The 15346-nt window shown below is 41.4% G+C and overlaps 1 long non-coding RNA gene across 4 annotated transcripts; it reads right to left on the bottom strand.

Annotated features, from left to right (window-relative positions):
- Positions 1-216: 216 nt before the first annotated feature.
- LOC125612097 lies at positions 217-15116 on the bottom strand. Of its 4 annotated transcripts, XR_007342404.1 has the most exons (6): positions 14400-15116; positions 14196-14300; positions 13809-14001; positions 13068-13213; positions 12395-12661; positions 217-6555 (listed from the first exon to the last, which is right to left on the bottom strand). It is a non-coding gene; the product is annotated as an uncharacterized LOC125612097 (long non-coding RNA). The 4 variants fall into 4 exon arrangements; XR_007342405.1 differs by lacking the exon at positions 217-6555 and having other exon boundaries at positions 12100-12661; positions 13068-13167; positions 14400-15115; XR_007342402.1 differs by lacking the exon at positions 217-6555 and having other exon boundaries at positions 12100-12661; positions 14400-15083.
- Between the last annotated feature and the right edge of the window lie 230 nt (positions 15117-15346).

Genomic DNA, 15346 nt, shown 5'->3' with positions numbered 1-15346 from the left:
CTGCTTTCCAAATTGGCTGCACCAATTTGCAGTCCCACCAGCAATGTACGAGGAACTTTGGATTGGGCAGAGGAGAATAAGGAGAGGAGAGAGGGCTTGGGGTTAGGAAAGATGGTGGAATGAGAGTGTCATCATTACCCTAGGTACATGTATGATTGCTTGAATGATGGGACTCTACATCATGTACAACCAGAGAAATGAAAAGTTGTGCTCCATTTGTGTACAGTGAATCGAAGTGCATTCTTCTGTCGTGTATAACTAATTAGAACAACAATAAAAAAGAATGTTAGTGCTTCCATCCTTTTCTCTTTCTGTCCTCAGTATGGGAATAAGCCCACAGGACACATGCAGGTGAAATAAATGCAGTTCTGGTCTCCTGGCCAGGAGAACGGCTTCTGGATGAGTTTGGGCTGTGGTGCAATCTCTCTCTCTGCAGAGAGAGACCAGAATATTTTTAACTTCGCCAACAGGCCACGTGCAGGAGACACAAGCAGGCTGCTTTGAGTTATTAAAGCTGTTTAGAGAGAGAAGCAGCTCAGGGAGGCCTGCCTTCTGGGTCTGTCTCATTGACAAGGGGGTGGGCTTTTGACCTCTGTCTGTCATGTGATCTTTGTGGTTTCTGTCTGCCCTGACTTCAGTGGTCCATGTTATTCAGACTTGAAAGGAAATGACAAGGTCCAGTGAGCTAAGGGTACCTGGGGAGTTCATGTGTCTGTGACATGTCAGAAAGTAACTCAATTAACCAGTGGTACAGAGAGAAGAGAATCTGTGAATGTCTGTTTGAGAGCAGAGACAACTCGCCACTTCTATACCTGGGATACACACCAGCCCCTTGAAAATTAAAGGTTCACATGGGCTCCATGTTTATGGGGCTCAACTGGCCAGGAAGGGTCTGGAGAGGGAATAACAACAAGCAATTCCTGGCATTTAAAATTTTATGCATCCAAAATAAGATAGATGAGATCTTAGGTATTTTAAATCCTGAACCTAACAGTTCAGAACCTGTAAAAATGCAATGTCAGCAGTAATAAACTCATATGTATAGTGCTTTTTAATATCCAAAACATTTTAATATAATATATTAAGGCTGATCCTTTCCATTTCCTGGGAGTACATAAGTTAGCTTTCTTGTTTGTCTTGATCAAAGGTCAGTTGGTGGCATGGAATTCAAACCCACTACAGGTACCAGTTGTATGTGTAATAGTCAGACTATCACTCTACCTTTCTAAGTGATAGAGCTCAGCACCTCAGTGATGTTTTTCTCCCCAGTGTTGCCTGGAGCTAAGACTTGGCTATCAGTTCTTGCTGCCAAGTTTGCACTACACTTGTAATTGTGTGAGCTCTGTGGCACTCTCGAGAAAAGGCAACCCACCTACCCCATCTTGCAGCCTGCCCTTAAATTCACAAGGACACATTCCTACATGGAGTCTCTGGATATTGTAATAAGATTGTCACATGTCATTAATGCAGTTTAGTTCTGCATCCTAACTGATTGGAAAAACTGATTCAATTGCAAACTTTTTTTTTTTTTTTGGCAACTGTATGAGCATCTTCCCAAAATATATTAGAGTTGCCACTGACAGATGGTGTGAGATGGGCCCAGGGATGCTGTTGACAGATATCTTGCAATGGATCTTATTACATTGACATATCTGAAGAATTCTCATGGGAAATGTCTTCACAGGCCTGAAGGCTGACAGAACAAGATGGAGGCCCTTCAAGACAATTGCCAATAAGGAAAGACGGAAAATGGAAACAACTTTCCAGAGATAATTTAGCAATATGTATAGAGCCTTGGGAATTACCCTTTGACCTAGGATTTGTCTTCTCAAGTTTTAGCTGCAAGAGTTGCTTAACCACTTGTGGAAAGATTTTGTATGGAGATCTTCTTTGCAACATAATATATATAATAGAAGAAACTGGAAATTTCCAAAAGTCCCATAATATCAGACAGAAATACACAAGTTAATAGTTGTCCCTCCCTATCTATGGGTTCCATATCCATGAATTCAACCAATTCATATCAGAGACGTAGTTGACCTATGATGGTTACATCTGTGTTGAATATATATAGACTGCTTTTTCTTATCATTATTCCTTGAACAACACAATAAAATAATATTCGAGAAAGGTATTGGGTATTGTAAGTCATCTAGAGACAATTTAAAGTGTAGGAAGGGTGTGTGTAGGTTACAGGTAAATACTATGATATTTTACTTGTGACAATCCTTCTTAGATATCCATAGATAACTGTATATTTATATTCATACTCACTATGATTTAAAAGGCAGGATAAAGAATAATTTATTTAGGATGATCTGTTTTGTAAAAGGAAAAAAAGACTGTTGACAGTGACCATCACTGGGTAGTGTTATCACAAGTGATTTGTCATCAGTTTTGTATTTTAAGTGAACAAGAAAGCTTCTTCAGGTAATAAAAAATATGTGCTATCGAAAAGTTATGTAAACTCTAATCCATAGAAAACTTTGAATAGGAGAAAGCATTTGCTATAATCAATGCAACTGTTCAATGCTAACTTTTATATGCTAGCCTTTGTCTGTGTACATGGAATTTTTTTTTCCAGCGCTGAGAATTGAATCCAGGGTCTCACATATGCACAACCACTGAATTCTAGCCTCAACCTGGAAATATTTTTATGTATTCAGAAATCATCTACAGTTTTGTGTTCCATTTTTTACAATCTAAGTAAAAATAATACATGCAAAACCTCTGATGAATCTGGAAAAATCTCAGTGTGCATACGCTTATTTGGTCCAAAATAGATATCATATGAATTATTAATTTGTGTCCATCAGTTCTGAGTTACTGTAACAAATACCTGATTTCACCAGTTTATAAAGATAGAGAGTTTATTTTGGGTCCTAGGTTTGGAGGTCTCAACCCTTGGTCAGTTGGTTCCATTGTTTGGGGCCTGTGGGGAGACAGAAATCAAGGAGGGAATACAGAGGGCAGAAAATCACTCCCCTCTTGGTGACTGGGAAGTAGAAGAGAGGGAGAAAGGGGAACTGGGGCCCTGCAATTCCCTTCAAGAGCACAATCCCAGTGACCCCACTTCTTAAAATTCCCACCACCTTCCAACAGTACCACACTGACAACCAAGCCTTCAACCTATGGGCCTTTGGGGAACATTCCAAATCCAAACTGTAGCATAACTGAATTGTTTGACATTTGACAATCAACATATATGGGTAACTTTCCTAATCCCAAAATCTGCTTCTCCAAAACAGTTTCAACTATCACCCCGTTCTATGGCAGAAATATTACCATAGGCTTGCAATCAGGCATCTATAACTTACTATCTGAATTTAACACATTTAACAGATATTTTTTAAATACCCAAAATATCGTACAAGACATAAGATTTAAACTGAACTCACTGGAAAAAGGGAATAAATGGGCTTTAAAGAACAGTGAGTGAAAAAACATGGAACATTAGCCACAGCAGCAAAAATGATTTCGAGACAGATGCAAAAATGAAATTGAGAGAGACGGTACGACATGAGAGACTGTGCCTGAGACGTCGATTTGATGTCCATGATGACAATGACCTCCAGGGGAACTGAGTAGAGTATGAAAATTCAGTACTTAAAAATCAAAATCAGGATCGAAGCAGAAAACAAATTTACTGCCTTCCAGAAACAACGCGGAACCTGTGGTTGTGTTATAACAAGGCCTGCCTCATGCAATTCAAGTCAAAATATGACTTTCATCAGAGAATTATTTTTGTTCTTCCATGAAATAGAGCAGGAAATATGTTATGAAATTATTTGCCAAGGTCAAGAAAACATATAATCTTGATGACAGGGGGAGGGAAAATAAAAGAGAAATAACTGAACCCGTGTCTAGACCAGTGATTCTCAACTGGGGGCAACTCTGTCCCTTGGAGGACATCTGGCAATATCGGGAGACATTTTGGGTGGTCATGGTTAAGGAGGTGGAGGAGTGCTGCTGGCCTCCAAACAGTGGGGGCTGAGATGGTGTGGGTCCACAGCGCACAGAAGAGCTTCCTATAACAAAGAAACGTCATGGATGCTGAGGAGCCGGGTGCAGACAGTGACAACTGATCTGGGAAGAAATGACCAAATTCTGCTGATCTGCTCTCCAGTGGTGGTGGGGAAGGTGGCAGGTGGCTGAGGGAGGTGCTCACTTCTCCCAATTCTCCTGCACAGGCCATAGGAAGGATGGCTTCCAACTGCTGATGGCCAAAGCATTTATATAAAACTGTAAGTATGGGAAAATCTTGATTTAGCTGGAATTTATGCAGGCAAGGCACCAAGTCTCGCAGATGTTTTTCTCCCCCCTCTATACAAGGAGAAAGGAGCAAAATACAAAAGGAAAAGGCTCATTTCAGGGACATCGAAAACATGTCCGAGGGTGGCGTTCAAAGTCTCCTCAATCTCCTGTTTAGTTTTGGTTTGTTTTTTCTGGACAATGGGAATTGGGGTCCAGAATGCTTAACCCGTGATACAGCCTGACCCTCAACTGTCAGACGAACATTAAATTACTTTTGGAATAAACTGTGCTTCTTAAAGACAGGAAACCCAACTCATACTTTTCAGTAAGATTTCCAACGTCAAGAGTTGATGTGAAAAAGGTTTTCTCTGAAATAACCTGGAATCTCCCATTCCCTGGACATTTTGACTAATTGGAGTTTTCCTGTAGCTTACATTCTTTAACATAGCCTTGACATTGGCAAGTTTTACAGGAAGGGCTACTGACGGTATTTCAAATTCAACTCCAAATGTTCCCTTTCTACATTTTACCTTGGTAATGTTGGAATGCATTAAAATAAGCAGGCAACATTCCTTTGTGATCAACAAATCAAGGTGAGGGCTTTAAAAAAATCTAAATAAAACAAAAACATTCAATAGATAAAGAAGAGTTGAGAGCATCAGAAGAGAAAAGTCTGGTTCCGATTTGCTTATTCCAGTTGGGAGCTTTATGCTGCACAGCTGTGTCCATTTTGAGGCGTTTGCAGAGTCTGATTTAAGCACTTGCATGATTTTTTTACTAGGTTCAAACCACATTGAGGTCCAAGGTTTTGCCTGGATCTCCCTAATCTCATTCTGTCCGGGCTGACTTCAGCCAACACCAGCTCTTCTCTAGACTTACTTGCTAACTGACAGCCCGCAGACAGTATGGTGTCCAAGGGTGTGGGGCTGAGGGGAGGCAAAAGCCATGCTGACTCCAAAACTCCAATCACCTTTAATTAGTCAAGAAAGATCAACTGCTCCAGAATGTTCTTCTACTGAGACAGGCAGAGCCAGAAGGCCGCAGTGGGCTCCTGGGTCTGTCTGAAGATCTTGTGTTTCTCATTTACTTTCTTTGGCTTTTGTTTTTCCCACCTTTATAAATAAGGTGCTAAAAATTGCTATCCTAGTTCCTACTGGATATAGCAATGTTTTATTTAGAATATGCAGAAATGTTCCTAGTATGTCTGGAGCTGGGAGATCTCTCTGTCCCTGATTCTCTCCCTCAAGGTCGAGAATCTCCAGTATGATACAATTCTAAGAAAGTTGGATGTCAGTGAACTAGAATCTCCCTAACAGGACATCCGGTCAAGGCGTTTTTTTCCCCCCTGTGTAATAACATGGAAGAGTGAAAATAGCATCAGATTTGGTTCTCCACGGACCTGGGAGAACTGAACCTGGGTTTCAGCCACGTGACCTTAACAAAATCAATGTGCTTTTCTGAGATCCAGCTTCTTCAACGATAAAATGGTTTTATCATGAGTACCAGTATGTGGTGGGGATTAAAGTAAACCATCCAGGAAAGGGAAACAGTTGGAACTCAATGTATGTGGGTCCCATCACCTACCCTTCCCAGATGCAACACAACACTCACACACACAGACCACAGTCATTTGTGGGCCCTGTGGATGCTTTGCTGAGTGCTTCTTAGGGGAAAGAGTTGAAGCATTGAAACTGAACCAATGGGGAAGACTGAAAGTGAACAAAGGCAATTCTTAGAGCAGCTTCTGAAATAAACTTATGACAGGTCTGACTCTTTGGTTTTCCACACAGTGTTCTGAATAATGAGAACTACGGGTTCTTCATGGAGACCCTAACATTCCACAAGATCCTCAGTCATGACTGAAAAGGGACACTGTGTTCTCATGTGTTGGTTAGGACTCTTGTTGCTGGTTATATAAACTACCTCAAGCTGGTGTGTGTGTGTGTGTGTGTGTGTGTGTGTGTGTGTGTGGTGTAAGGGGATATATCAATGTGTCTTATGGAGCCAAAACTCGTGTCTACTTCTTTCTGTGTATCTATTTCATTTTTTACTTTCCCAAACACCAGCTTTTTCTTCACTTCTTAAATGACAGAAAACAACTGTCCCACAATTCTAGAGGTGGCGTTACAGGCCCAATCACTTGAAGAGCCTGGTGCAGGCAGCTGTTGCTCCCTTTCCAAACTCTTCAGAAGAGATGAGAACCCTTTAGGTACACCACCCACCTCACCTCTAATCAGCTTTGGCCAGGGGGACAGGATCCCGTTGTACCAAGATGGCTGCCGGAGGCTGTCTCTTGGGGTCCTGCAGATGCAGATAAAAGAAGAGATTTTGAAGGATGAGGGAAAGGAGGCAGCATTAGACATAGACACACCAGAGGGATCATTCCACTTTACACAGTAGGAAAGAAAGTGAGTTAATACATTTGGAAGTCGTTTTCAATAGCCAGGGGAACAATCTAAAAGAATTTTCACATATCCCACAGTTAAGCCAAAATTTTAATTAACCCAAACTTATTTTCCCCTGCATCCTCATTGTAGCCTATACAGAGGGGGTTGCCCACCTAGCCGCCTGTTCCCCTTCCTAGTTGTCAGGACTCCACATTTATTTGGGTATCTTGCTCCTTCCTGTCATAGCAGGGGATCCCAAGCCTGTATTTAGAAATCATTGAGTCTGATGGCTGCATTGTGACCCCATTTGCCTTTCTAGTGATTGGTTTAGACAGGTATGTGACAATCCTGGCCAATAAAATATGATGGGGAATTTGTTGAGAATCCTTGGGCAAAATGTTTTTCTCCCAGATGAAAAGAAACCCACAGGATCACTTTCCTTCCTTCTAGACACTTGTGCATGGGTATGATGCCAGTCTTATGACCACGAGGAGCAGAAAGATCACAGACCTTAAGATCACAGACCTTAAGTCCCCGACAGCATCATTTGAGCGACTTAGGAGGCTAACCCACCTCAGACTGCTTTACCTCCAGGATTCTTGCTATTTGATTGAAAGAAATGTTCTTATTGTTCAAGGCGGTTGAGCTGATTATTAACTTTTAGCTACTTGCATCCCCAGACATCATAACTGACACACCTCCTAATTAATACAAGTTATGAAGGCACAAGTAAGACATGCTTTAATGAGAGTCGACTTAATAGCAGGAGAATAATCCTGCAAATGCTTAAGAGAAGATGTCCCATTGGCACCATTGATATCGGTAACCAAGAGATCACAAATCACTTCTAAAGCCCCCGGAGGCTTATCAATATATAGCATTTTGCAAGCACAACCACATTATTTTTTTTAAATATTCATAAGAAGCACCTCTAAGGAATGATCTGTTTAGAGCAGCTTTTTTATGCTTCAAAGTCCTCACCCCTCTCGACAGGGAGTTGGACAAGTTTAAAGTGGTTTCATTGTGTGTTCTGCTTGCTTGAGTTTGATAAGATGTGTTCTCGTGACAGGTCTGTCCCTGAAGTGGGTGCCTGGGATGCTTTGATGTGGGCTGCGTTCGGACAGCCTAATACTTGGGGGAAAATGTGCTGAAATTGAACAAGATTGCTTTCTGCCCAGCTGTTCTCCAAAGGCCTAGACATTTTTAGCACTGAGCAAAGAAGCTTGTATTTGTTTTGACAGTCTTGGCAGGGAGAACAATGGTTGATTATCCCAGTACTTTACTAACAAATAAGACTGCCTCCAGCAGAGATAAAATATAGGTCTTGACTTGATTGCATTTCATGTCCAAGGGAATTATCTTCTATTCATTCTGATGCCCTTTTCATTATGCAGTGTAGCTTTTTCGTTCCTTATCCTTGCTCCTTAAAGTAACCCGTGACTTCCACCCTGAGAAGGCAGATTCCCTTAATCACCACGGGCATGGGGGTTTGATTATCCTGTAAAGCATGTATTTTTCACTTCTCCAATTGGATTCACCGGAAGCTATTTTTTGGTTGTTGTTGTTGTTTGCTTTTAGATCTCCGGACTGTATGGTTAGTTTGTTCTCTAATTTTCTGTCTGCTTGCTTTTGGTATTATTTATGTTGCTCCTACTATTTCAGCATATATAAGTCTTGGATTGTGCAGCATATCTATGTTTAAAAGGCTATCCTAGGTATTTTTCTTTCCCCATATAGAGGAATGTTGGACACAAAGGAACTTTTGATATTTTTAATATAAATACTTCTATTTCTCTATTCTCCACCTTCCAGAAGATTTTAAAAAGTAAATACTCTTGTAAGAATATCATATATACAGATTCACATACACAGCTCAGTGTGTTTCCAGAAACTGAACACGTTTGTGTAATTATTGTCCTTCATGCCCCCTCCCTGTCACTTCCTGCCTTTTCCCAAAGATAAGCTCTGTTCTGGCTTCGAAGCCATTGGATGCCCTGTTCCTCTTTGCAGGGTATTGTGTCTGTCTGATTCAATAGGGTTGTCGTGTGTGGTGGTGGCTTCTTCACTGTTACTGTGGCATACTATTCGTCTCATAACATCGCCACGATTTAGCAGTCACCATTTGGTTCATGCACATCTGGATGATTACACATAGCACTGGTACCACGTTTCTGTCTGTGTCTTTTGTTGAATATATGTCTGCGTTTTCCCCCCAGTTATATGGACCTAGAAGCAGAATTGCTGGGGGGTTAACTCTGCTTATCACTGTCAGCAGATGGTCCCAATTTACACTTCCACCAAAGGCTTATGAAAGTCCTCTATTAATCCACATCCTTGCCAGCACTTGGTATTATTCTCTTTTAATTACACCAGTTCTGTTAAGTGTGTGGCAGTGTCTCATGGTGGTTTTATTTTGCATATTCCTGATGATTAATGAAATTGCATATATCTTTTGCTTATTGGCATTTAGATATACTCTTCTGTGAAGTATCTTGAACAGATATATATATATATATATATATATATATACACACACACACACACACACACACATACACACACATATATATCATATGTGCACATGGCATTTGACATACACACAAACACACATATATGAATATCTTATTAATTAGTAAAATTTCTTTATATTTTACAGGAATGAGTTTTTTGTTGGTTATATGTATTGAAAATACTGTCTCCCCCTCTGTGATTGCCTTTTTACATCATCAAAGGGTCTTGACAAATAGAAAATTTGAAAGAGTTTTAAACTTACAAATATAATACAGAGAATTTCTGTACACCCTTCACTCAGCTTCCTCTAATAGCAACATATTACATAACCACAATACAATTATTGAAACCAAAAAATTAATATTGTCACAATATTGTTAACTAATCCACAGACCTTAATCGTATTTTGTTATTTTCCACTAATATCTTTTTTTCAGTTCAGGATCCAATCTAAGATTCCCACATTGTTTTAAATTGTCTTGTATCCTTAGTCTCTTCTAACTGGGGACAGTTCTTCAATCTTTGTCTTTTATAACTTTGACACTTTTGAATAGTGATTTTGTAGAATTTTCCTTATTTTGGGTTTATCTGACGTTTTCTCAAGATTACCAACACTCTTCCAATCATTAGTAACTAGAAACATACGGTTCTGGCTTAGAGTCTTTTTTTTTTTTTAAAGTCAGGTGTTTGTTGTAAAATTTACAACTTCAATACACTACCATTCACCCTTTTTAGTGTGCAGTTCTGAATTTTTGACAAACATTTACAGTTATGCAACTACTACCAAGATCAACATATAGGATAGTTCCATTCTGCCCTAAAATTCCTTCATGCCCCTTTGAGATCAACCTCTTCCCTGGCCTTACCCCTTGGCAACTACCTATTATTAATTCGTCTAGGTTTTTTGTTTTTTTGTTTTTTGTCCAGAGTTGTCATAAAGAATCATAGAATATATCGGGCTGGGGATGTGGCTCAAGTGGTAGCGCGCTCGCCTGGCATGCATGCGGCCCGGGTTCGATCCTCAGCACCACATACAAAACCAAAGATGTTATTCCGCTGAAAAAAACTAAAAAATAAATATTAAAATTCTCTCTCTCTCTCTCTTTTAAAAAAAAAGAGAATCATAGAATATAGATCCCTTTGAGTCTGACTTCACTTAACATATGTGCATTTGAGATACATTCCTATTGTTCTATCAGTAGTTTTTTTTAAATTGCTAAGATATCTACTACTGTATGGACGTACCACAATTTGTTTATTCATTCACCAGTTGATGGGCTTTTGAATTATTTCCAGCTTAGGGAAAATATGAATCAAGCTGCCATAGAAGTGTGTCCACAGTTTTTTGTGTAGACAGAAGCATTCATGGATGTCAGGTATACACCTAGGTATGGAATTGCTAGGTCATGTGATAACTGCATGTTTAACTATATATACAATTTCCAAAACATTTTTCAAATGACCATGCCATTTGACATTCTCACTAGCAATGTATGAGAATTCTAGTTGTTCCACGTCCCTGTCAGGACTTGATGCTGCTGGGTTTTTTCCATGAATAGACTGAGGTTGTTTTTGGTTTTTGTTTTTGACAAGAAAACCACTGATGTGACATTTTGCTCTTCTCAGTTCATCATATCTGAATATACATAATATTGAAATTATTACTTCAATATTTTGATTAAGTGGTGTGTACTAGAATTCTCTATAGCAAAGTTACTATTTTTACCTTGGCAACTATTAAGTGCCCTGTAGGGAGATTCTCTGAGACTATACAAATATCCTAGTTCTCATTACAGTTTCACACACTAATTTTACCATCTCTTGTTGACTGTTGCCTGCAGTGACTATTACTCCATTGTTGTCTAGTGGGTATTCTCCATAACTGTATTCCCAAGTGTGTTAATTGGAATTCTGCTCTGATGAAGTACTATCCTTTCATTCTCACTTATTTATTCAGTTATATCAATATAGACCCTTGGGTATTTATTTTATTCTATGGTTTATAACCTACTTCTTTCATATTTATTTTGTTGCTCAACTTGCCCCAGATTTAACCATTGGCTGCTCTGTCAGGTTGGTCCCTATTAACGTCAGCTATCATTTTCTGGATACTTTCTTACTTTCTGATCTCCCAAGATTTTCCAGGTTCATCTTGTATTTTCCCTTTCCAGGACCTGGTGTCAATCATTTTCCCAGGGATCCCCAGTTTTTATCATAGGATGATAGGTAATAGAAACCAATATCTTGGACTAAGGGTGCTCATTGTTACTGGGTATCATTGTTTCTAAGCTTCTCCAGCAGGAAAACTAGGGGTCTGGCGTTGTGCCTCAGAGGTAGAGCGCTCACCTAGCATGCATGAGGCACTGGGTTCGGTCCTCAGCAACAAAATTTTTTTTTTTAAAAATTGGGAAAACTAGGAAGTATGTGAAGTGTGTGAGAAGATGTGCAGCACACACACACACATTTATTTCTACTCCTATGCCTTCTGGATGAATTTATATTAAAAACCATGAAAAATAAATAAAATAAAAGTCATGAAAAAAATAAATTAAAAAAAGTCATGAATTCATACTTTATTCTCTAATCCAATTTACTGCATGGCTCCTTTGATTCTTCAGTTACCATCATCTTTTATCTTCTTTCTTTGATATTGAAAAAGCTGGCTTCATTATCTACAATAGATTTATTTATTTGCATGAACTAGTATACACATAAAAATAATTTCAGAATTGCTCACCCATGCCCTTTATGAAAAACAACTTAACTTCACTAGTGTATAATAGTTCCATAGTTCTTTTACCTATAGTTTTACAATATGTAACTAGGATCTGATTTTCTAAAGTGATTTAGTTAGTTTTTTCTTCTCCCAACATGTCAGTTGGTTATGTTACTCAAGAAGTTGCTAATCTTGTTAGTTGTTAGTTATATTTATCTATCCCCCTGGAACTGGTTTTTGTAAACTTTTATTGCAATATCATATACAAAGAGAAAACGTATCAGATGGCTTGCCAATGCAGATCCATGGGGAACACCTAGTGCACAACATGGTGTATTTCCACAGACTCTACAGTCCCAGGAACCAGCACCTCTGAAGCCCTGTCCTACACACTTCAACCACTACCCACTCCTTATGGTCACCATCGTAATAATTTTCAGGGGTGATGGATGTGGGATGCTTTCTTGACTCTGCCTGGAGAAACTGTTAACCCAGAGTTTCTGTGAGTGTGCCACAGATGGCTTACCAGTGAAGATCCATGGGGAGCACTCAATGAATCGGAATCGCTGGGTGTGGACTGCGTCTGTATTTCTAACCTGCTCTCCAGGTGATCCCTCCACCCACCGGGGTTTAACCGCACAGCTCTCGCGGCTCCTTTGAATTATGGCAAAGCTCCACCATCTCAAGTACCAAAAGACAGTCTCACGCCACTTTCTCAGAGAAATGCAGGGAGAACCAGTGTTCATAGCTCACCGGGCGGCCATCTGGGCTGCCCATTTAAGTCACGGTTTATCTAGAAAGGAGACAGTTGACAATTAAGATTCTCCACCCACACAGAAGGGACTGGCAGGACGATGGGACACAATATAATTTTTTTTTTTTTCATTTCACAAATTGTCCTGGGGTTTTCATGACTTATCTACAAGGGTCCCTTTCTCTTGTGACTATCGGAGAGATCTTTCTCCCATCTCTGAATTCCTTGTGCATCCCAAGAAGCAGGGCCAAACCCAGGGGTGGGAATGTCACGGGCTCTAGTGCCTCTGGATTTACTGAACTCCTGCCGCTAAGCCAGCCAGCTGCGGCTCCTGCATCCTGTGTATCCTGCCTGTTCCTCACATGCCCGCTCACTCTTTTACCCAACGCTACCAGTAGAGCACAGTGACACAGACTCACACAGGTTAACAGCTGCCAAGAGGTACCTGGGGACGTGTGAATTCGGGGCTGTCACCTTGTTCCTCATTTAGGCAGCTGGCCAGCACCTGGGAGATTTTTCTGGATTTACCAAACACACATCTGAAGCTGAGAGAAGGGAGAGGCTGGTGGGAACAGGGAACGGAGCTGAGCCCTGTGGAGAGAAGGCTTTGGGAGCAGCAGGCCTAGACTTAGAACCCATGCCTGCTACTTCCTGTGTTACTGTGGGCAAGTCACTTAACCTCCCTGAGCCTTTCTTCTGTTATCTTTAAAAGAGGAGACTTTGATCTATTCTTTGCAGGTTTGTGTAGTGTATTAAAGGAAACAATGTTAAAAGTAGCTGTTAAAATTATGTTATATAATAAGCTTTCATTTGTGTCATGGCCATTTTCCTAACATGAAAAACCTGCTTGGCAAGTTACCTAATTGCTCAGTGTCTCGGTTTCCTCATCTGTAAAGCAGGGACAATAATAGTATCTCACAGGGCGGTTATGAAGATTCAGTGAGTTAATCTCTGCCAGACGCTATAGAGCAGCGTTAAGCACATAGACAGAAACAGGACTGGTCTATGACATGCCAACTTAGGTTCACACTCATTTAGAGCCACCGGAGAGTTAAGAGGAGGCTGGAAATGTGGGATCCAAGATTGGTCCGATTTCCCAGGAGACAAAACAAATAACTGCTCTCTAAGTAGGTGCTGCTCTAACATAGACTGGGTGGCTTATAAATGATGGTACTTTATTTCTTACCTGCTATAAGGCTGCAAGTCCACGACTGGGGTGCCAGCATGGTTGGTTCTGGTGAGGACCCTCTTCCAGGCTGCCGACTGCCTACCCGCTTCTCCTTGTGTCTTCACAACAGAGCTCAGGAGCATGGGTAGGGGGTCCTCTTATAAGGACCCTAATCCTCCAGGGCTGGGGGTGTAGCTCACTAGTAGATCACCTGTTTAGCATGCCAGCACCAAAAAGTGGAGAGAGAGAGAGAGAGAGAGAGAGAGAGAAAGGGACAGTATTTCATTCATGAGGACTCCACCCTTAGGACCTTAGCACAACCCGTACCCCTCCCCACCCCCAGGCTCCACCTCCCAATGTCACTCATCTGGGATTGAATTAAATTTAGGATTTGGGGACACAAACCTCCAGTTCAGAACATGACCTTCTGGTTGCAGACCCGCTCTCCCCTCCTCTCTGGAACGAGGGAGCCTTTTCTTACAGAGGGGTCCCTGCTTTCTCCTTCTTTTCCTACATGAATTCAAGCACGCAGACAAATCATATTAATTATCTACTGCTATCTAATAAATTACCCTCAGAACTTAGTGGTTTAAAGCAAACATTTATTACCTACATTTTCTTGGGGGCCAGGAGTCTGGGAAGAGCTGGGCCCCGTGGCTGTGCTCGGGCTGTCTCAGGAGACAGTGGCCAAGGTTTGGCTGGGGCTGCGGTCATCTGGAGACTTGACGGGCCAATGGAGCCGTTCCCAGGACAGTTGCTCATCCGTCTGCAGGCAGGAAGCCTCTGCTCCTGACCCTGTGAGTCTCTCTGTAGGTTGCTGGAATCATCATACAGCATGGTGGCTGGCTTCCCCCAGAGCAAGATGGAAGAGCCACAGAAACGACAGTATATTTGTTTTTTACCACCCAACCTCAAAATTAAAACATCATCATTTCTGCAACAGCCTGTTCTCTGGAAGCCAGCCATTAAGGCCAACCCTCATTCCAGGAGAGGAGAAGTAGGCATATTTGAAAATCAGGATGCCACCATGATAGATCCTCCATAGGTTAGGGAAGGAGGTCACTTCCCAAATGAGCCTTCTCTGTGTCTCTTTGATTACCCAGCTGATCCCTCCTGGAAAGAGATTAGAAATTTCAAATTCTCAGCATAGTTGAAAATAGGACCAGAAATAAAACAGAAAATAGTGAGGGTTCACAACTTCCCCAGGCGAGGCCCCTGGCTGGGCCTTAGGAGGAGGGGAGAGAGACAGAAAGAGGAAGTCACACTGAAACAGGAAGAGGCCTCACTCCCCGCGGTGCCTTCCAGGCCCTTTCCTCTCCCAGAACTTATTCGCAATAAGTGGGTGAAGAATCCTGTAACTACAGCAAATGGTGGCACAGGAGGAGGGTGCCCACCCAGCCTTGCGGAAAGGGGGCCTCCCTGGGAGTAAACCGTGCTGGGGTGTGGACAGGGGCCTAGTGTAGTGTTCACACCCCCAGGAGCAACACCACAGCCCGAAGGAGGGTCCAGGGCATTCCTGAGCTGGGAACACTTCCACGTGCTGGAGCAGAGAAGGG

Source organism: Marmota marmota, unplaced genomic scaffold, assembly GCF_001458135.2.
Source record: "Marmota marmota marmota unplaced genomic scaffold, marMar, whole genome shotgun sequence".
In the NCBI taxonomy this organism is placed as follows: domain Eukaryota; kingdom Metazoa; phylum Chordata; class Mammalia; order Rodentia; family Sciuridae; genus Marmota; species Marmota marmota.
Note: the sequence above shows the minus strand (reverse complement) of the source record. Positions and strands in the feature narration are given on the sequence as shown.